This window comes from Zootoca vivipara, chromosome 7 (genome assembly GCF_963506605.1).
Source record: "Zootoca vivipara chromosome 7, rZooViv1.1, whole genome shotgun sequence".
Classification (NCBI taxonomy): domain Eukaryota; kingdom Metazoa; phylum Chordata; class Lepidosauria; order Squamata; family Lacertidae; genus Zootoca; species Zootoca vivipara.
In genome coordinates this window covers 53,119,431-53,146,594 of record NC_083282.1, presented here as the reverse complement: position 1 = coordinate 53,146,594, position 27,164 = coordinate 53,119,431, and the positions used below count along the sequence as shown (strand labels likewise).

Below are 27,164 nucleotides of genomic sequence, written 5' to 3'. Positions count from 1 at the left end.
GCCCAGCAGCACCCCGAGCCAGTGGCCTGGCCCTTCCGAGGAGGCCTTAAGGTACAAGGCATCCCCTGAAAATAAGACACCGTCTGTTTTTTTGAGTAAAAAAAGTTATAAGACGGTGTCTTAAAAAGGGGGAAACACGGTAGTAGTAATATTATTACTAATAGTAGTAATAATAATAATATTATTATTAATTAATAGTACAACTGGCAAGGGGGGGAAGGGATAGAGAGAGTTTAAGCAGGCAGCTTGATTCTTTAAAGAGGAAAACTGTCTTATGGAGTTGCCTAGCCACTCGGCTAATCCTTGGCTGTTGCAACACATTAGCCCATGTTACCCACATTACTGTATATCAATCCACATGCTTGAGGTGCCACTAGAATTCAAGGAAAGTGGTGGCAAAACTCGGGTAGCTAACAAGTGAGCCATGCCACATGCCCTGGGGAGATCACATGCTCGTGTCTCTTTTATTACCATATTACTTTCTAAAATATACTTTATATGTAATAAGAAATAGGAAATATACTAATTTCTAAGGATTCATATTAAAAATTGTTGACATTTCTATAAGTGGTGGAGTATAACTGCAGTGAAAAGGCTTTAAATAATTCTAGTTGATGTTTCACGTTTGTAGAAGACAATAGATTCTCAAATTGTTAATTTCTTTATCTACCTTCCTTTGACTAGACCATTTCTGTCAATTTTTATCATTATGGCAAAAGACCAAATTTTATTAAACCATTTTCTGTTGGAGTTGTCGGAGGATGCCATTTGTCTGCTTTCATTATTTGGACAGCAGTTAGCATTACTCCTGGGACCCAGGTGGCACTGTGGTTAAACCACTGAGCCTAGGGCTTGCTGATCAGAAGGTCGGCGGTTCGAATCCCTGTGACGGGGTGAGCTCCTGTTGCTTGGTCCCAGCTCCTGCCAACCTAGCAGTTCGAAAGCACGTCAAAATGCAAGTAGATAAATAGGAACTGCTACAGCGGGAAGGTAAACGGCGTTTCCATGTGCTGCTCTGGTTTGCCAGAAGCGGCTTTGTCATGCTGGCCACATGACCTGGAAGCTATACGCCGGCTCCCTCGGCCAATAATGCGAGATGAGCGTGCAACCCCAGAGTCGGTCACGACTGGACCTAATGGTCAGGGGTCCCTTTACCTTTACCTTAGCATTACTCCTAGTAATTTTTTTGTGTTCTTTCTGTTAGACCCTTCTTAGCTTCCACTAATTTATCTAGGGCAGCCATCCCCAAACTACGGCCCTCCAGATGTTTTGGCCTACAACTCCCATGATCCCTAGCTAAGAGGACCAGGGGTCAGGGATGATGGGAATTGTAGTCCAAAACATCTGGAGGGCCGAAGTTTGGGGATGCCTGATCTAGGAAAAATGATAAACTGCTTAAGCAGAAAAATCTCTATGCAGTGTACACAATAATTATCAATAAAACAATGATGGAAAATATTTTATCTGGGTTTTAACATACTGTGTAGTGCACCTTCCCCCAGTGTTTTAAAAGCCTTTAAAGATTTTCTTTCCGCTGTGTCCAGTTTTGTGATCTTGTTTCATTTCACCTTTGTCAACTGTCAATAGAATCAGGTTTACTCAGGTACCCTCATATCTTGTAGCTTGCCTGGGCCTCATTTCCCCCCATACTTAATGCTGAAATACCTACTTTTCCAAGGGACCATTCTGTAAACAAGACACTAGAGAATCATGGACGTGACATCAAAGTAGACTCAGAAGGGTGGGCAATTTATTCCAGACTCTGTTATCTGCTGACCCGGCATACAAGGGATTTCCCCTTTTGGTGCATCTGTTTCCCCTTCAGTTATTTGAGTCGGATGTATGAAGAGAGGACCCTTGTGGGCTCTGTATCTGAGCAAAGGACCCCAGAATTGTACTATGGCAACCGACATGCATAATGAAAAGGTCATGCTGCATATAGGCTTATATGCCTTCTGCGGAAATACTTCCATCCAATTAATATAAAATTTGCACAGCAACGTGGAAAAGAATGCAACAGATCCACAGCTGAGTGTATTAGTTTGTTCCATTCATAGAAGTTTCATGATCACGTAGTATACCAGGGTTCCCCCCCTTTTTTCCTTTGTTTTCTTCTAAAGGTGTGCACTTTATATTTTAGGCATACAGAATTTTTTTCCCAAGTGTGAATGCGATAAAGAGGTGTTTGAAAACATTTACGTATTACGTATCAGAGGTGCACTCCCGAGGATAGGCTTGGGACTATATATAGTGTGTTTAAGCACATAGAATAGCAATATAATAAATGTATGTGAGAAGAAGAGGCTACAGATGTTTGGAGGTCATCACTTTTTCTAGACCTCCATTTGTCGTGTGGTTACTTAAAATCAGGTTGGTTTGTAATAAGATTGTGCTTTCCCACAACTTGATAATGAATGAGAGGAGCCAACCTGGAATGTGTTACCGAGACCTGGGTGGGTGAGCTGGTTGAGGTAGACCCAAACCGCTGTGCTCGCCTGTGTGCTTGATGTAGTAGCATCAACATAGGCTGGAGGGTTGGGGAGGGCTTTCTGCGGTCTGTAAAGATTCCATTGCCAGGAGACCTCTCCATTCTCTGAGGGCCTGAATCCGATATCCAGCTCAAGAGGTAGATTGTGACCGCTGCTGGTGTACCGTCCATTCTGCTGCTCAGCAGCCTCCCTGACTGAATAGGCTTCCAGGCAATCAGTGTACAGTTTTCAGCAGGGCTTTCCCACAATCCTGAGCTTTTAAAAAATATTTTTATTGAAAAGCCAGATCTCTCCACACATTGCTCCATGGTGTCCATCTGTTGGATCTGTTCCACTGAATAACTCAGAAGGGATCACAATGACTTCTTTGTATAAAATGGCTGAACCAATATGCTGGGGGTACAGCTTTGTGGGGTCACAGAACAATTGCCCACTGCACCCTTGTATGTAATGTATGTAATCAGTGCTGGATTTATGTATAAGCTAAACAAGCTATAGCAAAAAAATTAAAGCCAAAAAACAACCTTTATGTACATTTCCAAAATATAAGATAAAAGACAAATAAAATAACACCTACATACAGCAACAGTGTTTTGTGTTGTGTATGGACCTATTAGGTCCATAAATTATCATATAGCATATATTCAACACAAAAACAGTGACAATTTGTTGTTGACCAATCTAAATCCACCTCTGTATGTAATAGCACTAAAACGTCCTCTTTGCTAGGACATAGTGACTTCTGTTCTTAATTTGGGAACAATGCACAGGTCATTAATATGTTACTTCAAAGAACTGAGTGTTCTTGATCAAAAGCTTCCACAGCTTCAGAGAAGTGAATAATATTGACCGCTAGGACATTCCTAGCTCTTCCTGACTACTCTGGCTGCTCCACTCTTTTGACCTCTGAACCAGGAAGTACCCTTAGAACTTTTAGAAAGAGAAACAGTTTTGAAGATTGAATATATAGAATTAACCACTAGGGATGAGGGAGAAACTCGGTTCACTTCACTTTTTAATGTGAACTATCTAACTATTGCTCCCTGAATATATATTTGGACTAAAATGCACCTATACTTTGAAATCTGCAATTTTGAAATTTTGCAGTGCAATTCTCAGAGTGAGTAATTTGCGCAAAAATGTGTACATTAGTGAAAACAACATACAAAAAATATTAGGAGGAATTGCTTGCAAAAACACATACAGTGGTCCCTCAACTTACGAAGTACTCGACTTACGAAATTCGAGTTACGGATGGAAAAAAAATGTCCGCACGCTTACTTTTTTTCGACATCCAAAAGGAAAACCGTTGCAGTTTAGATGGGGTTTTTTCGACTTACGAATTTTAGATGTGGTTTACTCGGCTTACGAAATTTTCAGGTTACAATGCATTCCTATGAGAAACCACTTTTTTTGACTTACAAACTTTTCGACCTACGAATGTGCATTCGGAACGGATTAAATTCGTGAGTCGAGGGACCACTGTATATTGAGACAAATGTGAACTTAAATGCTGATGAATTTTCATGAGAACATTTTATTATTATTTTCATTGCAAACTGATGTGGAAATGTGCTGAACTGAATTTAGTGTTGGATAAATGAGACATCTGAAACTGACAGATTCATCCATCCCTATTAATCACACCACCTATATTCCCCTTGGCACTGAATGGTGTTTTAACTGTACCTCTTTGCTATGAGGCTAAGCCCCACCAGAGACAGAAACCAGAAACATAACCTGCAGAGTACTGAGGCAAGCCCATTTCCTCATTCCTTGTGGAATTTGAGTTCACTGCCCCGAATTTCACAGGAGTGGATCATAGAAATCCAAAACGTTTGAAAGATTTTCATTGAATGCTGCTTTAAAATTCATTCCTCCATTAACTCCTGCAGTAGAAAGACCATGGGAGTGGTTCTGGTTTACAAAAAGTAGAATTTCACAAGAGTAGAACTTCCATATTTGAACGGTTGCAAATAGCTCAAAAAGGAAAGGGCTGTTGTTTTTAAAAGAACTGTGAATAAAACTAGTTTTATTTCCTTATTTTAAAAATAAAATTGGGACTCAACATTACGTTGCAATTGCAGTATCTCATGGTAGTTAGAATTGCAGAATCATTATTTCGTGTGAATTTCCTCCACTATTCCGCAGAAGGCAGGGGATCTCAACTAGCTAATTGCCATTGCTAATATGGTGATATAAATGCCAGCCCCAACTAACCTCTTTCTAATAATATTTTATTATTAAAATATTCAAATAAAATGAATATTTAGTAAATATTCTCATGATGTCCTGAGAGAGAAGTAAAAATGTGAACCTTCGTTACAACCAGCTAATTTATTGATGCAGAAACTGTATGGCCTAGGGTAGAAATAAGAATGCAGTTGTGTGTATCATGCATTCATCAAAACCTTAATCATTATAATTAATTTGTTGAATTTATACCACTCCATTCCACCCAATGAGACTGGGGCAGCAAACAGATGCACAATTTAAAAACAAAAACAAAGCAAAACATTGTAAAACAGTCAAAGCATTCTAAAAATAATTACGGTACAATTAAAAACTTCTAAAATATTCTAAAAGCAATGCATAGGGAAAAAATACACATTTTAATAATTGTGGAATGAGAAACTGCTTAAGTACACATTGCAGATCAAAATACTTTTGAGTTAAAATGTTAGTCATCCAATGATAATTGGGGTTGCAAGGGGCAGTAGTCTTCCGTTACCAGATGCCTTGGTAAACAGGAATGTTTTCAAATCAAATTCCTCCTAGGGGAGGGCATTCCATAACTGGGGAGCCACCACTGAAAAGGCCCAGTCATGGGTTTGTGCCACTGAGTGGCCCTGGTGGCCTCAATGGATGCTTTTATGGTCCAAGGGCAAGGAGGTGCTGTAACTCAGGGCTGGGGGCATTTTTAAAGGCTAAGGGCCACATTTCTCATGGGCAATTTTATGGGGACCGCATTCCAGTGGTGGGTGGAGCCAGAAGCAAAAGTGGGAGGGGGGATATGGATCTTGCCTTTGTACAATAGGTTACATTGCAGCCACACAAAAGTGAGAGATTCCAGGCAGACCCTCCTCTCCATCCTCAAAACTTTCCATTATCACAGTTCACAGACACATTCCAGCTAAGTAAAATCACACAAGGGTGTAGAGGAGGAGCCCAGTAAGAGGTGTGGCCAGGCAGGGTCGCCTCTAAGGGAAGGCTGGGTGGCCAGGGCGCCGGGCTGCCAGGGGGGCACCGCGGTGAGAAACGGGGCGGGGGGCCGCCGGAGCGATCTCCGCACCACAGCGCCAGGGCGCCCGACATGCTTAAGGCGGCTCTGTGGCCAGGACAGAGTCTGGGCCTGTGGTTCTTTACCCCTTCTGTAACTAAATCTAAGCTCGGAGATGTACTGTACCAGCGAATGGTAGTGAGATTTAGACTTTTGAGGCCCAGAGATGGGTCTTCAAGGCACATCCGTAGTCTTCCTGCCTAAAGGTGGGTTTTGTGATGATCAAAAGCTTGTTACTCTTATCAGCCAAAACGTGATAAGCATGCAGTCAAAGGTCACTCTCAATCTACTGTGGTTTGTTTGATTTTCTGGGACTAGCACAGCCGGGCCATTGGGGGAAAATAGATTTGGTGATCAAGTTCATTTTATTGGGTGAGAAAATTGTCCAGCTTCCTAAGTCAACACAAATCTCGTCAGCGTTAGGCTTTCCTCCCATGACAAAACCTTAGTGGCTTGAATGTTTGCTTCAGGAAGCCATATGACACAGGATGGGTGAAACTGTTTTTTGGCATTGTGGGTGCTGAAAGGAAGCCCATCCCCGTTGTTCCCCATAGCTGATGCTAGTTTTCCAAAGCAAATAGGAATGGCTGTTTAAATACTGTCTCCTATGAACAGTGGGATTATGGAAAAAAAGCTAATGTTTTTTTTTTTGTACATGAAGGGAGAAGGCAAGCATTGTTTGGAGGTGGTATGAGCTCCATTTGGGACAGCTGCTTTCTGAGGTGCTTTTTGCTGTTACTGCTATGAATTGCCAATAGAGCTTTCCTACTTCTTTTTTCAAACGGATTAAAGGACCTCTGGCAGGCCCTGGTTTTTTCTGTTCATGAGCTGACAGTGTTTTAACACGAGTCCACACTTAAAATTTCCTTGTGGGATCAGACCCAGTTCCCTCTTGTCCTGCTTTCTGTTCTGAGCTCCAAGCTGGTGCCTTTAGGTAAAAGCTCATTTTGATAACCATTTTTTACAGGGCTCTAGCTTACAAAGGCATTGCCACATTCTGTGGCAGGGAATTCCACAATATAGCTTTCCCATTTTTGTGAAAGAGTAGAGTACTTCTGTCTGTCCTGAATTTGGTACAAAACACCTTTTTTGTGGCACTGAGCTCTTACATCACAATAAAGAGATTCCCTTTTCTTTTGTGGGTCTTTCTCTTTCTGTATGGGTATTATTTAAGAAAATGCAGGACCAAAAGCAGACAGCCTGATTTTTAATGCCTGAAGATTTTTGTGGGTTGCAGCATAAATGAAACTACCATGGTAAAACGCTGTTTGGCCCTGCTAAAAAGATACAACTGAGCTGAGGGGACGTAACACCATGGGGATAATTAAAACCTTAGGCCACGTCTGCCACCATAATGGACACAAATTGTGCCTAACTAGCTCCAGGGCTAGTGTTGCGGTTGGGTGGGCACTTCCAGAAAGGGTACTTGTTTGCACAAAACTATTCCACACTTTCTAGTGCAATTATCCCAATTCTTTTTTTAACTGCAGAAAGTCCAATAGGAAAAGTGATGGAAAATTGCACTGGAAAGTGCTGGGTAACAACCACTAGCCACAAGAAGAGGGCATCAGGGCAAAGTTAAGCCCTAAATGACTTACGAAGCACCCGATACCTGAAAGGCTTCTTCCTTCCCTACAAACCTTCTCGGGTGCTAGGAATGGCAAAATTGGTTATTCTTCTGTCTTTAGAGGCAGTTGCCCAGAACAGGGCATTTGCTGTGGCAGCCCCTAAGTTGTGGGACTCCCTGCCCACAGAAGTACGCCTGGTAGCTTCATCATATAGCTTCTGGTGAATGCTAAAGACATACCTCTTTATCCTGGATTTTCACACGAGCTGTATATTTTTAGGACCAACCTTATTTTTGTGATTATAAGTTGTTTGAAACTGTTTTTAACATGTTGTTTTAATGTTGTAACCTGCTCTGAGACTTTAGGGTGAAGAGTGTGTAATTAATGCTAATACTAAATAATCAGTGCTTTTTTCTGGGGGTAGGCAGGGGTACGAATACCCCTAAACATTTTGTGAATCTTAAGTTTGACCTCATTGAGGGGCAATATTTCAATATGAGTGGGATGATGACAGTACCCCTAAACATTTTTTAAAAGAAAAAAGTGCTGCTAATAATACTAATAATAGCAGGCGATGTCATGCAACCTTCATGCAAACATGTTGGGACCAATGCTCAATTAGCAGGTGATGTCATATAACCTCTGTGAGTTTTGTGCAAACATATCCATTTGAATGCTCAACAAACATCCTGTCTGGAAGCTCCCTGTGTCTTTTATCCAAACTGCTATGTGAAGTAATGGGGTTATTGACCTGAACTGATTTGGCAAAATGAACAAGCCCCTATTGCAGTGTTTGACCCACTTCCTGTCCCTGTCCCCTAACAAGAATTTGGGTGTAAATATATCTGAAATGAAATCTGAGGAGGAGGCGATGGTGGGGGAACTTTGGGTGCTCTCTGGCACGATGGTGAGGTATTCCTAAAATGTAAAAGGTTGTCCCAGAAGAGCTAACGGTACCAAAACATTCTGCAGAGTTCTTGCTACCTTGTTTTTCAGCAAGCTGTGGCTAACTGACATTTGTAAATGTATAGCCGTGAGAAGAGGGCGTCAGGGGTAAGGTGAGTTTGATCATTAGAGCAACAGTTGAGGTCTTTCGAGAAGTCACAGTCTGTCCTTTTCACTTGTTTATTATTGGGAATGAAGGACAGCTGCAGCCCCTGTACACAAGAGAGGGTAATACAACCATTATATAATTACATGTTGGTAGCCCTCCCAGCTGGGAACTGCACATTTATAAATATTCTGCTGCCTAAGACTGTGGTTTGCTTTCTAAATAACCAAGGGAAGGCAAAGAGGCAGGCTATAATTCCAGGAGGACTGGTTTCACCTAAGTGAGGCACATGCACGCATGCGCGCGCACACACACACACACACACACACAGTGTGTGTGTTTATATAGCTCACCATCACAGTTTTGCTCCAGAAGCCACCATGGATGTTTTTTTGAAGAGATTGCATTCATCAGTTTTTTGTCTGCCAATGGAGGTTAAGCTGCACTTTCATTATATTGGTTAACCTGGATTATTTCAGAAGCTGATAAGGAGGATTTGTGGAAATTATGATTTCTTTTGTTTCTATTTCTGGCTTGAGATGAACTTGAGGTTTGGAGTCCTTAGTCTTAATCTTCATGTCCAATTGGGATCATAGCTCCTTACGTTCTCTGTCATATCAGATGTGCATTCACAAGCCTTTCATGGTATGCACATGTGTGAAGAAGCTATTTTCTGCTGCAGCACCCTGGTGTGTGTATTGTACATGCAACAGAATGCACAAGTGCAATATTGCATCAGGTGATCTATTACTTGTGCACATCGTTTCCTTTTACAGAACTGTTTTTATTAATATAGAATATTACAGATACTATGTATTTGTATACAAAATATCATACAGATGATAAAGAATAAAATGTGAAATTTGAAATACTATTGAAAATATTTTATATATGAATATATCATTATTTGTCCCTCCCTACCTAGTTTCCCGCCTTTCAATATAATTTATTTTCTTCATATCCAGACAATCAGTTATGTATCATATATCTCTAATGATACATATGGATTGATCGAGTCTTGCCCTTTATCATTCCAATAAATAGTGAAACTCAATTTATCTGAAACTCTGGTTTCCCTCCAAATTATACAAAATCCTTTGCCTTTTACACAAATGCTCTCTTTGAAGGGATTGATTACATTTGAAGCAGTCCCAAGGTAGTGCAAAAGGAAAATGGGGAACTGCAAAATCCAGTTCCTTCAATCTTTCTGACTTTGAATTGCCTTTGTATCCTTATTTTTACTGTCGTCCTGTCAATTTCAGTGGTGATATAATTGTGATGATTAATTTTAGGATAGCTGGGACAAGAATTCAGTAGTGGGAAGAAAGGAAAATTTCTTTTGCCTCCCACAGTGAAAAATATAGTTACATGCCAACCCAATCTCAGAGTGGTGAGAAAATCCAGGGGTTCCACACATTTACCCAGATTCTGTTTCCTTGGAATGAAGGTCAGTGGAGACACTGATGTCTCTATGATATACAGTTTTATTTACACATACATATGCAACCTGAGCATAAGATGGAGGGCCTCACACAGCATCAACACCCCAACAGTATCTGTTTTTTCCAGTGCCATCAAGATCAAGGAAGCCAAGATCCGGGATGGGATAAAATCAACAATTTCCCCACTCCACTACATGGTGCAACCTTCCCCAGTGCCTGATAATGAGCTACTTTGAAGCCAGGTTGATCATTTAACTTTCTGCCCTGAGTTTATCCCCCCTCTTCCTTCCAAAAGCTGATTGGGTTTTGAAATCTGGGCTGAGGGAAAGGCGTATGTAAGTGTTCTAATTTCTTGGAGACTTGGTGGTCTGTAGTTGGAAGTAGAGAAATTTGATTCAGTTCACATTTAAAGGCAAATCTATCTAAGTTGAGTTTTCCAAAACAATACATGAATTGAAACACAACGGTCCTGCAAAATTTGCACTTCTCTGAATCTGGCAATTCAGTTCCCCAGCCAAGTAATGTATAACAACAACAACAACAGGAGCAACAACAACATTTTTATTTATTTATACCTCTTGCATCTGGCTGGGTTGTCCCAGCCACTTTGGGCAGCTTCCAACACAAAAACATAATAAAAAATGAAACATTAATTGTAACAATCTGATCCAATATTAAAGTCACAATAACTTTAAAATAAACAACTTATATCAAATATATACATATATCAAAAAGCATATACAAGTGTTACATGTGCTTAAAATGTACACGTTAGTGAAAATAACATGCAAAAACACATTATATTAGGAAAACATTCTTTGCAGAAAGGTGTATATTAGGGGAAATTGTCTACACTAAAATTCTGGTGCATTTTTTGAAGGCTTTAAAAAATAATAGTTGGAAACTGACCTGGAAATGTGGAGAGCCAAACTTAAGAAAAATGAGAAAATCAGATAATTTGAAAATGATGGCTTCTACCATCTGTAGCTGCAAAACAAAAATCCAGCAGCCACTTGAAAATCTGGACTAGGAGAGCCTGGTAAGGCTGAATAACTGCCAAATGGAGGCTATGATCAGGCATAGCAATTAGCAACTAGGCAATTAGAACTGCCATACACCATAAGCTTTTTTTAAAAAGTGGCTGTCCTGTGGTTAGCAATCATGAAAGCAGAACAGATCCTGTCATCTCCAAAAATATTTTGGAAGCTCAAAATCTATTGTGGCATTGTTAATAGGAGGCAGGGCTTGGAGTATGTGTTCAATGGAACTTCCAAGTAAAGAAAAAAGGAGAGTATTGTAGCACCTTAAAGACTTAACAAATTTGTGATGACATAAGCTTTTGTGGCCTGCAAGTTGCTTCAGCAGATAAATGAAGATAAACAAATAACTGTGCCTAGAGCTCATTTTACACCTTCAGTTTATTTATCTGGCTGCAATGGTGTGAATGGGAGGCTTTTTGCCACCTATGCTCATCTCTCTGCCAGAGAGGAACTTCGTAATACAGTTTTCACGATTGTGTGCTTTGTTCGGTACCAGATAAGCATTTGCTGAGGATGATGTTGAACAATTTGCTGAGGCGGCTGTTCACATAGATACTACTGTACCCAAAGTTCTACAGAGTGTGTTAATTTTTACAAATAGGCTAATTAAATTCATTTGCTCCTATCTTGAGAAAGATGGTTGTTGTTGTTTAGTCGTTTAGTCGTGTCCGACTCTTCGTGACCCCATGGACCAGAGCACGCCAGGCTCTCCTGTCTTCCACTGCCTCCCGCAGTTTGGTCAAACTCATGTTCGTAGCTTCGAGAACACTGTCCAACCATCTTGTCCTCTGTCGTCCCCTTCTCCTAGTGCCCTCAATCTTTCCCAACATCAGGGTCTTTTCCAAGGATTCTTCTCTTCTCATGAGGTGGCCAAAGTATTGGAGCCTCAGGTTCAGGATCTGTCCTTCCAGTGAGCACTCAGGGCTGATTTCCTGAGATGGTTAACAATTTCCAAAGTGCCATTCTGTTGTGTGTTGCCTACCTGCCATGGCTGTTGTTTGAATCAGAATCGCCTGAATTAGAGTTTGTGCTGGTATGCCACAGTACCCTAGATGTTTGATAGTTCTAGCAGTATTTTCAACTGTTGATAGTGCAAACCAAAGGGATGTTGGGCCTTCCAGTGGTATTTGCATGGTAGTTTGAAAAAAGTGATGTTTGACTTTGCTCAGACAGCTAACAGTGATTTCTTTTAAAAATTATTGAGTTGTCCAATTATTTCTGTCACAGACAAAATATTTATTAATCCAGGAGAAGCTTCTGTTAGCAGAAAGGGGTATGTGAGGTAATTTTACACTGATGCCCTTGCTGCAATCTGCTCCAGAATATCTGTGGAGGGGACATCTAGAAACAGTGTGGAAGGCAGTATGAGAGACAATAGGAGAATTTATAAACATCTCCCCAACCCAGCTTCAGTCAAAGAGCCTTCTGTCATGGATCTGTACATGCTGCCATGATTAACAGGAAGCCATGAAAGAGTCAGAAGCTGGAAAGAGGAAGCTACTACTTAAAGGCACAATAACCCTGAAAGCCCGGTATAGTGTTTTGCTTGCTCATACTGAAAAGGCTTGCACTACAATTGTGCTGTGAATAATAGGGGGAAAATCACCAGGGGGACAGGACAACAATACCACAGAAAACAATGGAATGCAACTGCTCGATAATTATGCCATTTGTGTTTTTGTTGTTGCTTATAAACAGTGAGTGAGCAAGGAATGGCAATTTCAGACTAAATTGCTAATGCAGAAGGCAAGCAGCCAACCACATGCTTATATTCCAATAGCCGGCATCTCCCAATCTAAGGGAATGGGATACAGATACAGGATAAAATTTTCTCAGTTTACTTTGTCTCAAGAGGACATAGATTTGCACAGAATTTATATATGCTAATTTTAGATGCATAGATGCATCTAAATAATTGGTATAATTTAAACAGAAATACTGTGAATCTCATCATAGTGTGCATGCTCAGTCTTCTGTCCAGGTACTAACTGTTGATGGTCCCTGAACTTTCTTTTCATGGTTCTTTATCTTGAAACTAGACTTAGCCCTTTGCCTCTGTAAAGCAGGACATATCCAGCTAAGGATTTCTGCATGTGCAATGGAACTTCTTTTTACCCCCTCTTTTTACTCTCCGTCCTCCCTAAATCTGCTCTGGAGGGTTGGGAATAACCCCAAATTTAGTGGGGCAGGTGGGTGGAGTGGGGAATTCCACTGTACAAGCAGAAATCCTTGTGGTGACTGAAAGAATTACTTGGATACTGTCCATGGCCATACTATACCAAACAGAACTAGAAGCAGCAACCTTGTCCAGCGGTGAACCTTGGTGGTCTCAAATTTTGGTGACACCCTCACCTCTCACCTTCCATTCTACATCATTGTTGTGGCTTCTCCTGCAGCACCCTCGAGCCTCTGCACCCAGTGCAACCAAACCGGTTATGATTCCCCAAATCCACCTCTGCCTTGTTACTCACTCATGCTGTGTTACCTCCAGTCAGGGACTTTCAGCCTCAGTCTGCGTTTCTTGGCTTTCCTTTTCCAGCAGTCAACAGTCTCTTCCTGCACAGAGGAGGAGGCATGGCTGCAGGAAAAACAGGGAAAGATGTTTAGCTGAGCCATGTTCATCTGCTCTCAGACGACTGCTCCAATTCTCCCTGGCTGGTGGCAGCACCGAGCAACTCCCCCCTAAGTGCATGCTTGTGTTACAGGGATTTCATTGCAGCAGGAGGGCAGAGGAGAAATAGTTTGTTTACTTAGATTTTGGCTTGGCAGTGCATGCATATAGTTGTTGTTGGTTTTTAAACATGATCAAAAATTTGGGCTTTCAGGGGTGGGTGGGACAGTGAGTGATTAATATGTGACAGGACTTGGGCAATCTTGGATGCCCTGGGCAAATTGGGGACAGTGGAACAGGTGTTAATGTGCATTAGTTTTTAGCATGACTGCTAAGTGGAAACAGGGTTGACTTTTTTTGCACACACATCTGGCAACTGGCTCAGCTGGACCAGGTAGGCAATCCTGTCTGTCGGGAATCCTAAGCCAAGAATAGGCACTAGAATTCTCTATAATGTGCCAAGGTTTTTCAGTGCACAAGGTGATGTGGAACAGCCATGCTCAATATTACTTGGTGTATTTTTTAAAACCATTTATTCCTTTGAAACATCACGGATTTGTGCGTGGATGTTTTAGGAAGGGATGAAGAAGCTCCAAGGAGTCTGTGTCTCAGGTAGCCAGAGATTTTATTGACTTCATAGCATTAGGAGATGCAATGGTGGAAAATGAGGTCTGCTACTCATATAGGTCTTCCTACTTCATTTGGGGGGCTTTATCTTTCAGGATCTGCCGCCCACCCAGAGCGGTAATGTTTTCACTGTACTGAATATCTGAGCTGCTTCTGACTATGGTATTTCAAGCATGGAAAGGAAAACATTTGGCCTCTGACCCAACTGCTTGTTAACAACACAGCGGCCTACGTTGCTGAAATGCCGCGGCTAAAACAGTCCTGGTGATTCAGTTGCTCATTGGCCTTGCCATTCAAACTCCTGCCCTTATTTGCAACGCTTCTCCAATCTGCAGAGGCTGTGGCGCTGCTGCAGTGCCTATTAATGGGCTGCTTCTCCTTTTTGAGGCTGTGTGTCCTTGTCACAGAGACTAAGGGCCTCGATGTCGCCTCTGTCTTCTGTCCATTAGCTTGCTCAAAACAGAAAGGGCAGAACTTCACAGCTTGCTGTTGTGCTCAAAAATGTTTAAAAATTAGGAGCTACCTGACTCTGTTGCCCTGGGGGGAAACTTCAATGAGAAGATCAGCAGCATCAGACAAATGTCCGTGATAGACAGTTTGCCTGTTGCTGCCAATCTTCTTGTGCAATGCGTAGTCACAAGAGAACATTGAGTGTGATCTAGGGCACACTTTCACACAGATCACAGTTCATGTGATATAGCAATGAGGCTCAACAGGCCTAGCCAGTGTCTTACATGAATTTAGCACCCATCCTAGAACACTCCCCCTTATCCTCAGCAGGCAAGTAAATGTGGAGAAGAGTTTCTGAAGGGCACCAAGGTGGTTTTTGTTTTGTTTTTTTAAACTACATTAGTCAGACCTAAAGCAGTAATGTCTCCTCATTTTGGGCAAGATGCTCTCAGTGAACTTACCCTCCTCAGTACTATTGCTGTTATCTGTCTGCATGCTGTCTTCCTTTGAGTCCAATCGGCTGGTCATGGAAAGCTGGGAGGACACTCCACCAGAAAGCTGGGCAAGAACTTCATTCTCTCTCTTAAACGATGCAAAACAGGGGGAAAAACAACCACCCAAAAGTCCCGACTTTGTCCAGATGCAACTAAGTTCAGTGCTGCCTAGTGATATAACTGTGTAACAACACTGACTTTTGTTTAAAGAAACAATTAAATAGCCACAGGTGAATCTTCGGTTAGTTGAGATATTCAGCCGCTCATTTCTAAATCTTGAGAAGCATTCTGAATGACACAACTAGAGCGAGTGATGATCCGAGTCACAGTATTGCTATCGGTTGTACAAGGTGGCTGATGCAGAATCTCAGCAGGTGAACTTGGGTTTTGAGGTGCTGCTTGTGGCATTTGGTCAGCGCTTGCCCACACATGAGGCAGTCAGAAGCAGCTGCTGGGGTTGTGTAGCAATGACAGTGGCAGCAGTTTCTTCTCATGAGTTCCGGCGACATCTTGCTGGAAGCCACTGCCACAGAGGGGAATTCACCTTTGACTGGGGTCCATCAACTTCCCATTTCACCTCAGGTGGTGAAATGGGGCAGACCGCCCCTGCATTTGGTGACTGTACTTATCAGAGTTAGGCAGAAGGTGTTTGTTTCCGTTAAGTAATTCAGTCTCAGCAGAATATAATGTGGGTGTTTCATTCCACCTCCCTTGTATAGGAGCTGGCGTTTGACAGGTCTCTTCTCCATCAGTCTGTATATAAACTTTCTCTCCTGGCTCTAAATGAAGTAGCTCTCATAATGTGTTGCTCTGGTTATATAAAGGCTCATAACCTCTCATAGCTTTGTAATATGAAGAAGCAACTTTTTCCAGGTCAGGTCACTTGGGAATAAGATTCTTATCTAGGGTTCGAATGGGTGTCTTGCCTTCCTATTAGCAGCTCTGCTGGGCTATATCCAGAAGCTGTTGGTGGTGGTGTTGACCTGTAGCTTAAAAGAGCAACATGTAGGTCATTCTGTCTCAAGATTTTCATTGCCATCTGTACTGCTGCCTCTGCTCACTGTTGGCTTGAGGATAGTGATGGCTAGTGGCAATGCTGCAAAAGCTGTAAGGCGTCTGGAATGACTGGAATTCTGCTACTACAAACTGGAGTTTCAAATGCAAGTTCATCTGGAATGCCAAAATGAAGAAAAGTATTTCTTCTGTTGTGCAATTATGTTGTGGCAGTTACTGCAAGGCAAAAAGCGTACCTCAATGCACCTTGAATACAGTGGTACCTCGGTTTATGAACACAATTGGTTCCGGAAGTCTGTTCATAAACTGAAGCGTTCATAAACTGAAGCGAACTTTCCCATTGAAAGTAATGGAAAGTGGATTAATCTGTTCCAGATGGTCCGCGGAGTACTTAAACTGAAGTGTTCATAAACTGAAGCAAACTTTCCCATTGAAAATAATGGAAAGTAGATTAATCCGTTCCAGACGGGTCCGCGGAGTACTCAACCTGAAACGTACTTAACCCGAAGCATGGGTGTAATTGGTTCCGGAAGTCTGTTCATAAACTGAAGCGAACTTTCCCATTGAAAGTAATGGAAAGTGAATTAATCTGTTCCAGATGGGTCCGCGGCGTTCGTAAACCGAAAATTCGTAAACCGAGGTGTTCATAAACCGAGGTTCCACTGTAGTAGTCTACAACAACCAAATAGTGTCAACCTTCGCGTTCACACAGGTTAACTACTAGCTTTTTCCAAGGCCTTTTAGATAAGGATGTGATAAAAGTTCCTCCTATTGTTTTGATTTATTTCTTCTGGAGTACTAACAGGGTAAGATTTTGTATTTTTCTATCATTTCCAATACCAGCCACAATACTGTGTGCTTGATTTGCTTGTGGCATTTGGTTAGATATTGATTTCCCTGGTGATAAAGAAGATTTATTTCCTCCTAGATTGCGGTTCAGTGTTACAGTTCTGTTTTGTTATGAGGCTTTCCAATTCACTCAGTTCAGGCAGCAAAGTACTTTCTAGTCGACTTAGAAGCATTGCTGAAATGCTTAGGCCATCCTGATCTGATTTAGTTTAAGACTTTTTGATGTTCTGGATTTCTGTGAGCAGTTGCATTTGAAGCCTCTTCAGAGCCTGGTAGAGAAGTGTGCAAAGCATTAATGTATGGTAAGCTTTAACTTCATCCATGTGGTGCTTTGTGTTTAGGTGAAAGCAAGCAAATCTTTCTTTCCATTCGGGATTATTAAGCTGAAGTTCACACTGGTGCAGGGAACTGTGCCGTTTTCTTTGTGTTGTTAGGAGTTTGTGAGTTTAAAAGTTGACTTCTGACACCGTATCAATGAAGGCTTAAGAAGACACCCCAGCCAGGAACTGAGACAATAATTTAATTGTATCTTTTGGCTCCAAGACAGAAGAGCAGCAGAAGGTGCCTAACTAAACCCAGATACAACTAAGTCCAGTGCCACCTGGTGACAGAACTATATCATGACACTATCCATACACTGTCCAGCCACCCAGAGGGAGGGGGTTAAGCAAGCAGGGGATGTTTCTCCTCCTCCTGATTGTTCACTTACAGGGGGAAATTGAACAGGCAACAACAACAATGAGGAGGATTGGGACGATCAGACACTCCAGTGGTTGGCAACAGGTCCCTTGTTCAGGTGTGGGCTTCAACAGGTACCCAGGACTCTAGACCTGATAACTGGTGCTGGCGGGGGGTGGGTGGACAGTGCCCTTGCTGACAAGTAGCCCTGCATATCTGGACCCCTATAGGAAATTTTAGCAGAGCCGTACATTTAGAAAATAAAATAAAGCTGAAGTCTTAAGCATGCTTACTTGAAAGTTAACTTTGTCACACAATAAATAGGACTTGCTCCACAGAATTATGTTTAAGATGGGATAATTAAAGTGTATGTTCCATTATTTCTATTTTAGAAATGTAATGCGGGGCAAAGGCCCCTACCTCCACGGATGCTCTTTGTCCGTTCCTAGGTCGCCTCAATCTCTCTCTCACACACCCCAGCACCTCCACTGTTCTGAATGCTGGTGAATGTCAGGTGAATACTCATCAGCCCTAGGTAATGAACTTTCTGCTTAGGGGATGCTAGCACATTGGGGAAGGGCTGTAGCCTAGAATAGACTAGTCTCCTTTCTGATGTGCTAGCTTTTCACAGGCAGGGTATTTTTAACGTGGGAGGAGTATTCAGGCATGCAGTTCCCTCTCCGCCCACCTGCTGCCTTAAGTGGTAAAGTAGTGCGAAGGCAATAAAGCATTTCACCACAACCACCCCTTGGAGTGTGAATTTCCCCTAGTTATCCCCTTTATGTTGGTGCAAGACTATCAGCAGGCCATTTTTCAGCGTAGACTTAAACATGCTTACTCAAGACTAAGACTTGCCATTTCCCAGAGGGACTTGCTCCCTAGTAAACATGTTTTCGGATTATAGCTTTAGTACTTGCATGTTACATGGAACATGGAAATGTGTAGAGTGAGGACTGTGGCTCCAGCAAGGACAGTTCCTGCATCTTTTCCATTTGCAAGGGTTGATTCACAAGTTCCTTTTTATAAACTAAAAAGTATGTGTGTACACACTTGCACATAGTGATCAGGGGATTTAGAGCCATTGATCCATGTTATCCAAGCTGAGTAAGCTGTGCAGGTTCTGGACCATTGCCTGGATGCAGTGGTGGGTTGGATGAGGGCCAACCAGCTGAGGCTGAATCCCGATAAGGTAGATAGAGGTCCTTTAGGTAGGTGTTTATTGTACTCAGGAATTAGATGTGTAACCTGTTCCAGGTGAGGTTGCATAGTGTGGGGTGCTTCTAGTTAAAGCCACAATATGAAATCATGAAAAAAGGGCAGATAAAACAATATACAGTAAATATGGAAAAAGAAACAAGCCAGTACAGCAACAAATGAAAACAAGTACTGAAAAGCTACACACACCCAAGCAGGTCTTTAGCTGTCAATGGAAACTCAAAAGAGTCGGCACAAGCTCTGTCTCTGAAGAGAGGGCATTCTATAGTTGTACACTCTATAGGCAGACTCGGGAGTATTTCTTCCATAGATAACTTGACTGAGACCTGATTTCTCCCCCCCCCCCCATTTGCATCTTCCACAGAGCAGATTATTTTTTGAGGTGATAATGGACTGTCAGTGGAGTGAGCAACTTCTGCTGTGCAATGTGACTTCCCCTCTTCTCCCCCTCTGTGCACCCTAAATCTGTTCTGGAGTTCCCCCCCTGGATTTGGGGGTGGTGCGGAGTGTGCAGGGGTGAGGAGAGTGGGGACAAGTCCCACCATCCAAGCAAAATAATCTTTTTCCCTTTCAGTAGCACCTTAGAGACCAACTAAGTTTGTCATTGGTATGAGCTTTTGTGTGCATGCACACTTCTTCAGATACCATCTAAAGAATTTTTTTTATTTTGTTTCTACTACGTCAGACCAACACGGCTACCTATCTGTAACATCCAAGCAAAAGACATTCCGCTCTCTCTCTCTCACACACACACACACACACTCACATATATAAAATCTCCCCACCATTTTATATGTAACTTGCTCTGGGGCGCAATAAGTAAATAGATAATATTTCTTATGAAAGTGACCCCGCTTGGTGAGAGTTGACATTTACCATGTCAGGTAGCATACCGGTAGTGCTGTGGTAAGTACCATTTGTTCATGGGGTGTTTGTGTGCACTGACAGAGCAATTTTTAAAATGAAATTAATGGGGTTTCATGGTGACCTAACTTTTGACAGTTCCTTGGTAACGAGTCTGTGGGCATACAAAGTCTCACACTTGTGCTGTACAATTTGCAGTTTTTCTTCCTGATGTTCTCTGCAAGAGCTTTCCTGGGCTCGTGGAGTCCTTACCTAATATAGCTCTCTTTGCATAAGTGTGCACCTGTCACAGCCATAGATTGGAATGGAGGGACTAGGCTGCTCAGAGCTCTTTCCTTGCCCTGCCTATTTAGCCTGGCTAAGCACATAGGAGGGACCCAGGTGGCGCTGTGGGTTAAACCACAGAGTCTAGGGCTTGCTGATCAGAAGGTCGGCGGTTCGAATCCCTGCAATGGGGTGAGCTCCCATTGCTTGGTCCCAGCTCCTGCCCACCTAGCACTTCGAAAGCACATCAAAGTGCAAGTAGATAAATAGGGACCGCTCCGGTGGGAAGGTAAATGGCGTTTCCGTGCGCTGCTCTGGTTCGCCAGAAGCAGCTTTGTCATGCTGGCCACATGACCCGGAAGCTGTCTGCGGACAAACGCTGGCTCCCTCGGCCTATAGAGCAAGATGAGCGCCGCAACCCCAGAGTCGGACATGACTGGACCTGATGGTCAGGGGCCCCCTTTACCTTTAAGCACATAGGAGAGCACCAGCCTGCTGTGACTAAATCCTAAATGGAGGAATTCCTTTCTTGTGGTGAAGGTTTCAGTAAGACCTGTCAAGGTCTGAGAAAAGCCTGAGTGTCACTAGCAATCCACTTGACGCTTTGCCTCTCAGCAAGGGCTCATGGAGGATATTGTTTTGTGTTTGTTTCCTTAGGGACCACCATGCAAAAATTGGGTGTTCCAGGCCTTTGGGTCATAGCCATACTTAAGAATGGAAAGAGAGTGGTTGGCTGGTCTTTCATTAGAGTTAGTACAGTATTAGCCTGAGGACCTATCACTTCTTAGGGTCACAGCAGGTTGAAGAAATGCTGGTACCCTGACCACTATGGCAGATCCTGGAGGATCTTGCAGAACTTGATTGAGCAGATTATATGCAAAGCCACGGCTCACTATACTGTATAGGTGTGGCTTGGTAGATTCATGGCCAGCATCTCTTGCACTTTCAACATTAAAAACCCTTTCTTTAAAATAAGCAGGTACATAATTGGCTGTGCAAAATACTTATGGTCGGTCTGGCACTGGTAAATACCAATAGGAGCTGTGGCCTACTCCAGTCTGTTCAAATTCAGTGGTTCCAGGGAAGCCTCCTTGCACAGAACTGTGTTCTGTGTTTAGTAACTGAAGCCTTCTATGTTTTTCATGGTTATTTAAAGCCTCTGATAAGCGAGGAGCTAAAGATAGGCTCTTCAGCTGGCCCAAGGAACATGTCACAGTGGGAGGCCTGCCTTGGGGTTCTCTCTGAATCCCAAACACAAAGAGGAAGATGTGGCTCATAGCTTACAAGAGAGGGAGTGTGCTGAGTTTCTCCCTGGCATTGGAAGCCAGCTGGGCAAGCCTTCTCACACAAGAGCCTTATCTTCTTGCAGCAGGGCTTCCTAGAATTTCTGGTTGTGAGCACGAAGGCTCCTGGCACTTAAAGCTGTTAGTGCCAGGAGCCCCTTGTCTCTTGCCTCCCCAGAATGTCGCCTCCCTCCCACACCATGCCCAAATGTGAGACTTCTGGGTATAAGTGAGTCAGTATGTTTATGAGCAGGGTAGCAGAAAGTGGTGATTTTGCAACTGTGAGTGTCTGGGGCAATATTTGCCTTAAAACCATTGGGAGCCCAAATAGCAGTAAAATATTGTTACAGAAGGGGGTGGGAGAATCCCCTTAAATACGAAAATTAATAAATGATAGGATTTGGGGTTATTTGTGACATGAAGAGACAATATCAGATGCCTGGGTGGCCAAACTAGGGCCATTAAGAGAGCCATTGTGGGTTGTGAACAAGACAATGGCACTTCTAGCCCCAGGTGTGACTAGAGACTGGAGATTTGGAAGGTTGCCAGGGTAACTGCTTTAGGGGAGGGCAAGGGGCTTCTGGGAAGAAGAAAGGGGGAGAAAGAAGGACTGCCTCTAATGCTTTAGGCCATGCTGTAAGATCTGGACCCCCTCCATGCAGACTGAAGGTGTAATTATGTGAATAAACCCATATTTCTTAAAGGTTGACAGTCTCCGCCATGTCTTCCATTCTCAAAAGGGACATAGACAATGTGTGTGTGCTTGTGGCCCCATGCACTCCTGCCACTGCTTAGCAGAGAGAGCGGTGGGCACTGGGCTTTTATAACAATATATAACAGTGCAAAATGAAAGAGAAATTCAGTTTTTTTTCTGCATACTGTATACATGTTTAAGGTAAAGGGTAAAGGGACCCCTGACCATTAGGTCCAGTTGTGACCGACTCTGGGGTTGCGCGCTCATCTCGCATTATTGGCCGAGGGAGCCGGCGTATAGCTTCCAGGTCATGTGGCCAGCATGACAAAGCCGCTTCTGGCAAACCAGAGCAGCACATGGAAACGCCGTTTACCTTCCCGCTGTAGCGGTTCCTATTTATCTACTTGCACTTTGACGTGCTTTCAAACTGCTAGGTTGGCAGGAGCTGGGACCAAGCAATGGGAGCTCACCCCGTCACAGGGATTCGAACCACTGACCTTCTGATCAGCAAGCCCTAGGCTCAGTGGTTTAACCACAGCACCACCTGGGTCCCCGTATCCATGTTTAGGATTGCGCTATTAGTGTTGTTCACCTGTCATTATGATGGCCCACAAGAAACCCCCCAAATTCGCTATTAGGGCAAAATGTTGCAAAATAATGGGACACTTTGATTGGATCCAAGGGAAAAGGGAGCAAATGTCCACCAACAATTGTTAGTAGTTGCTCTATGTACAGTAGTTCATAGCATCACTGAGTTAAAAGGAATTCAGTTTGACCTATAATTAAAGTTTCACTGAAAGGTGCTAGTCCAGTTTTCTTTTTAAAACCTTAGGGGATGAGAATTCCATCCAGAGGTGCATGAATTTCAATTGTTTGGAAACAAAAAATACTTGTTTGGCAGCCACTGTGTGTCTGAGAAGCCTGGTAGCTGTTTCTTCAAGGCAAAGTGCAGCAGACATGTGTGATTTGTAGGAAAGAAGCAACAGGCAAGAGAAGGGTGCTTCCCCCCAGTTGAAGATTCCGCAGCGAGTCCTGCTGCTATCACAAAGGAAGCGTCTTGGTTTCACTCCATGCAAGATTTCTTTTGTGATATTCATTCATTCAGTGCTTTGCCCCTCAACGAGGCCAAACTTAGATTCACAGAATGCTTAGGTGTATGCGTACCCCTGCGTCCCCCCAGAAAAAAAGCACTGCATGCATTCATTCATATTAAATTGCTTGTTTCATTTATTATGCCAATGAACTGTGAAAGGGAAACAGTCAGATTCTGGTTCCTGTGGAGTTTAAGGGCTGACAATACTCCTATTTTAATAATTTTTGTGCCCACTACTTTGAACTGATACACAACATGTGCATTTTGTAGTTTGTCTTAGGAGCGCACGCACACAAATATCTTATGAAGTAGCCCTCATTTGTACAAATGAACTTGGCAGGTACCAAAGACCAGAGGGTCTTTTTTAAAAAAAATCCAAGTTCTATTTCCATTCCAAGGGATGTGTTTATAGATAGCTGTGCCTTTACTATATGCAAACTCATTAGGAACTCTGGGAGTATAGTGCTCTAATTGTTAACACAGAAAAGTTGGAGTTCCTTGTGTGAGAGGGGGTTAGTTTGAGTGTAGCTGCATACCTGGCTCAAACCTCTAGCATCTCTGGGGGAGGGCTGTGAGGGGAAATTTTGACTGAACTTTGAGAATCTCAGCTTACATCCTAAAATGGAAAGTTGTGTGTGTAGTGGTGGATTTAAAATGTTATTTCCCTATGTATCCTGACTGTTTCTCAGTCACAGCTGGTTTATTTTTTGTACCATACTAACAACTTCACCAAATGGTTCCAGGGTGGGTTACAAAAAATGCCACAATTAAAAGAAATACTGTGTACAATAATAAAATGAAAACACACCAAAAAACAACCAATATCAGAATAAGGAAGCAGCAGCACAAAACAGCAATGCACAGAAATGCAGGAGGAAGGAAGACAACCACTCAGCAAAACGCCTGGGCATAAAGAGTGTGTCTTGACTAGGGATGGTGGAGAATTTTGCAATAATCTAACTTGTTACTGAGCTCTGCAACAGCTCACTTACTAAGGGAATCCATTTCCACGTGAGTGCTAGTGACCTTGAACAATATTTTTTTTAATCCTCTTTTTTTAAAAAAACAACAACATTAACAACAGTATTTTCAAACCCAGGAAATTCTTAACAATGATATGTTATACTAACTACTGTGTTTGTTGCCATATTACCATCTGATTAGATGTGCTAACATGTGTATTCCTTGAACTTGATTTTATTGAAGTGATGGTGGTGGCCATTAACATTCATTGTTGTGTTTCTTATCCTATTTCCCTACCTACAGTGTGTCTATGTTTAAGGCAGTAGTGGGTAATGGAAGCATCTTTAAAAACACAAATGGCTAAAATCTGAATGTAACATTTTTTATATAAAAATGCTTACCAGTACTTTTATTTGTTTATTTATTTATTTATTTATTTATTTCACTCTTTTGTGTTTTCAATCATCTTGCTTGTGTTTTGGGTTCTGCTATACAGGATTTTGGGTTCTGCTATATAGGGACGCGGGTGGTGCTGTGGTTGAAACCACTGAGCCTAGGGCTTGCCGATCGGAAGGTCGGCGGTTCAAATCCCTGCAACGGGGTGAGCTCCCGTTGGTTGGTCCCAGCTCCTGCCAACCTAGCAGTTCGAAAGCACGTTGAAGTGTAAGTAGATAAATAGGTACCGCTCTGGGGGGGAAGGTAAATGGCGTTTCCATGCGCTGCTCTGGTTTCGTCAGAAGTGGCTTAGTCATGCTGGCCACATGACACAGAAAAACTGTCTGTGGACAAATGCCGGCTCCTTCGGCCAGTAAAGCGAGATGAGTGCCGCAACCTCAGAGTCGTTCACGACTGGACTTAACTGTCAGGGGTCCTTTACCTTTACCTTTTTATACAGTAATAGCCAAAGTAAATTATTCCCCCCCCCCCCGGGAAAAGTAAATAAAGCAAGCTTTGCAAAGTGTGTGTGTGTGTGTGCGTGTGTGTGTGTGTGTGTGTGTGTTATCCTCCAGTTTCTCTGCCATAATCCAAAATATTTTGCAGATTATCATATATTCTTCTGCATGTTGCTGTTCACAGCTTTGCATGTAGGAAGGGAAAGTGAGGGAGATGATTGGATTTGTTGTGGAATTATAATGGTTGTTTCCCCGTTGGGAATGCCTTGCTTATGATCTGTGTCATTCACACAAAGACCAATGACTTAAAATCTTTTGAAATAAATAATAAATAAAAAAATCATCCAGTAGCACCTTAGAGAGCAGACTTAGAGACTTAGAGTTAGAAACTAAGTTTGTTCTGGGTATAAGCTTTCGTGTGCATGCACACGTCTTCACACTTCTACCTACCTGAATTTAAAATCTTTTGTTTTATTTCCCACCTTAAGTAAATAAGGTGGCAGGTCTGCCATCATGATATCCATAATGTAAGAGGTGGTCATGCCTCTAAAACAATGACATTATTTTCACAAATCGCCATACTGACTTGAGATTATACAAATTTAACAAACCGCGAATTGCAGTGGACCAAGCTTGAGTAATGATAACGCGATCAAAAGATGAACAGGTAGGGAACAGCAAACTACATCCCTAGTCTTGATCAATCATGAAAAACACGGTACAAAGTACACTTCATAGGGGAAGTAATTCCATAACGTGGGGGCCACGACAAAGACCTTCCCTGCTACCAACCCTAAAACTACAGAAAGTGGTGGCACTACCAGCAAAACCTCCGCTGCTAATATTAACACCTGGGCAAATCAGTGCAAGGTTTGAAGGTATGGGAGGTGCCTCAGATCTGGGGCAAAGAAACCAGGCAATTAGTTTCCGCTGCCCCAGATGCTTTGAGTGATTGAAGTGGAACAGGAAGACCTCCTCCTGCTCCTGTTTGCTGGAGCATCACCCACACATCTCTGTACCGGCAGCATTTGGGAGTGATGGCAAAGTTTTTAAGTTCTTCTACTTATTCCTGCAGGCATGTCAAACCCAGCTAAAGTTGTAGGCGCAAGTATGGGAAGGAGAAAATGTGGCTCTTTTCATTGACTCTGTGGGAGGTGCAGCGTAGACTTGCTGGCACTGGCAGCTCCCAACTCATGGTGTTTGGGTTGTTTGTTTAGCCCCACCAGTGATGTCTTGGTCACATTTAAAAGAATGAGCTAAGCAGCCTTGCAGTTTTGCAACTTCCTCTCCCCACGGCTGCTGAGCACTAAATTAAAAGCGAGACCCTGAAAAATGAGGAAATGCCGGGTGCTGTGTGAGAACTGGAGAGAAAGAGCTTGTTTGGTTACAAGGCGATGCCGCCGGTCACCTTTCTTTGGGAACTGTGAAATTCTCTCCTCCTTTCTTTCTTCTTCCTGGCGCACTGATCGCTAAGGTAAATACTTTGGGGATTAACAAATGTGTTGTGCATCTGCATCTGGAATTAGAGATCAGCTTGGAAGGTGGCACCCTTCCATATTTACAGCTGATAAGTTTGATGGTGCATGAGTTGGTTGTGTGTTGGCTCTCAAGAACTTCTATGAAGTTCTCTTGTTCTTTGCAGGAGAGATGGGAGTGCGTGTACTGTTTTCTGGACTGTGTGGAAGATGCTAAATTTCTTGTTTTTGAAAGTTGAGAATGCGTGCCAATTAAAAATGCCCTAAATTAGTTTAGTCCGGTGTACTCAGGAGAACAGTAGAATATGAGTTACAGGTAGGTAGCCGTGTTGGTCTGAGTCGAAACAAAATAAAAAAAATCCTTCAGTAGCACCTTAAAGACCAACTAATCTTTAAGGTGCTACTGAAGGAATTTTTTTATTTAGTAGAATATGAGATTTGAGATCCTGCCACAGTTGATGTGAGAAAACAAGTCAGTCAAGTGCACTGATTGCTGCACTTTGGGCATGCTTGCTTAACGATAGGAATGCCTCCCCTAAGCTATATTTCAAATTTTGAGTGTTAATTCAATAAATTCTTAAATTTAAATTTGCAAGCTTGAATAGTTTTGTCTGGCTCTTCAAACTAATCTAAGCAAGCTCTTTGTTTTCACAAACTGTGCCACATTGGGGTCATCTAATGAGCTTCTACACATGAATTGCTCAGTGCTGAATTCATATGCCCATGAGTGTTTATGCCAATAAGATAAAGAGTACAGTGGTACCTCAGATTAAGAACTTAATTCGTTCTGGAGGTCTGTTCTTAACCTGAAACTGTTCTTAACCTGA

The 27,164-nt window shown here is 42.5% G+C and overlaps 1 protein-coding gene across 2 annotated transcripts in view; it reads left to right on the top strand.

Annotated features, from left to right (window-relative positions):
• The window catches only part of TFEB (transcription factor EB), a 73,537-nt gene that overhangs the window by 10,334 nt on the left and 36,039 nt on the right, over nt 1–27,164 (top strand). Inside the window, exon 1 of one of the 2 annotated variants that reach the window (XM_035121594.2) lies at nt 195–26,336. The exons of the other annotated variant lie outside the window; for it this stretch is intronic. The gene's annotated coding sequence lies outside the window, so the exon portion shown is untranslated. Of the gene's footprint in view, nt 1–194; nt 26,337–27,164 lie in introns of those variants that run through there. 2 annotated transcript variants of the gene reach the window in all.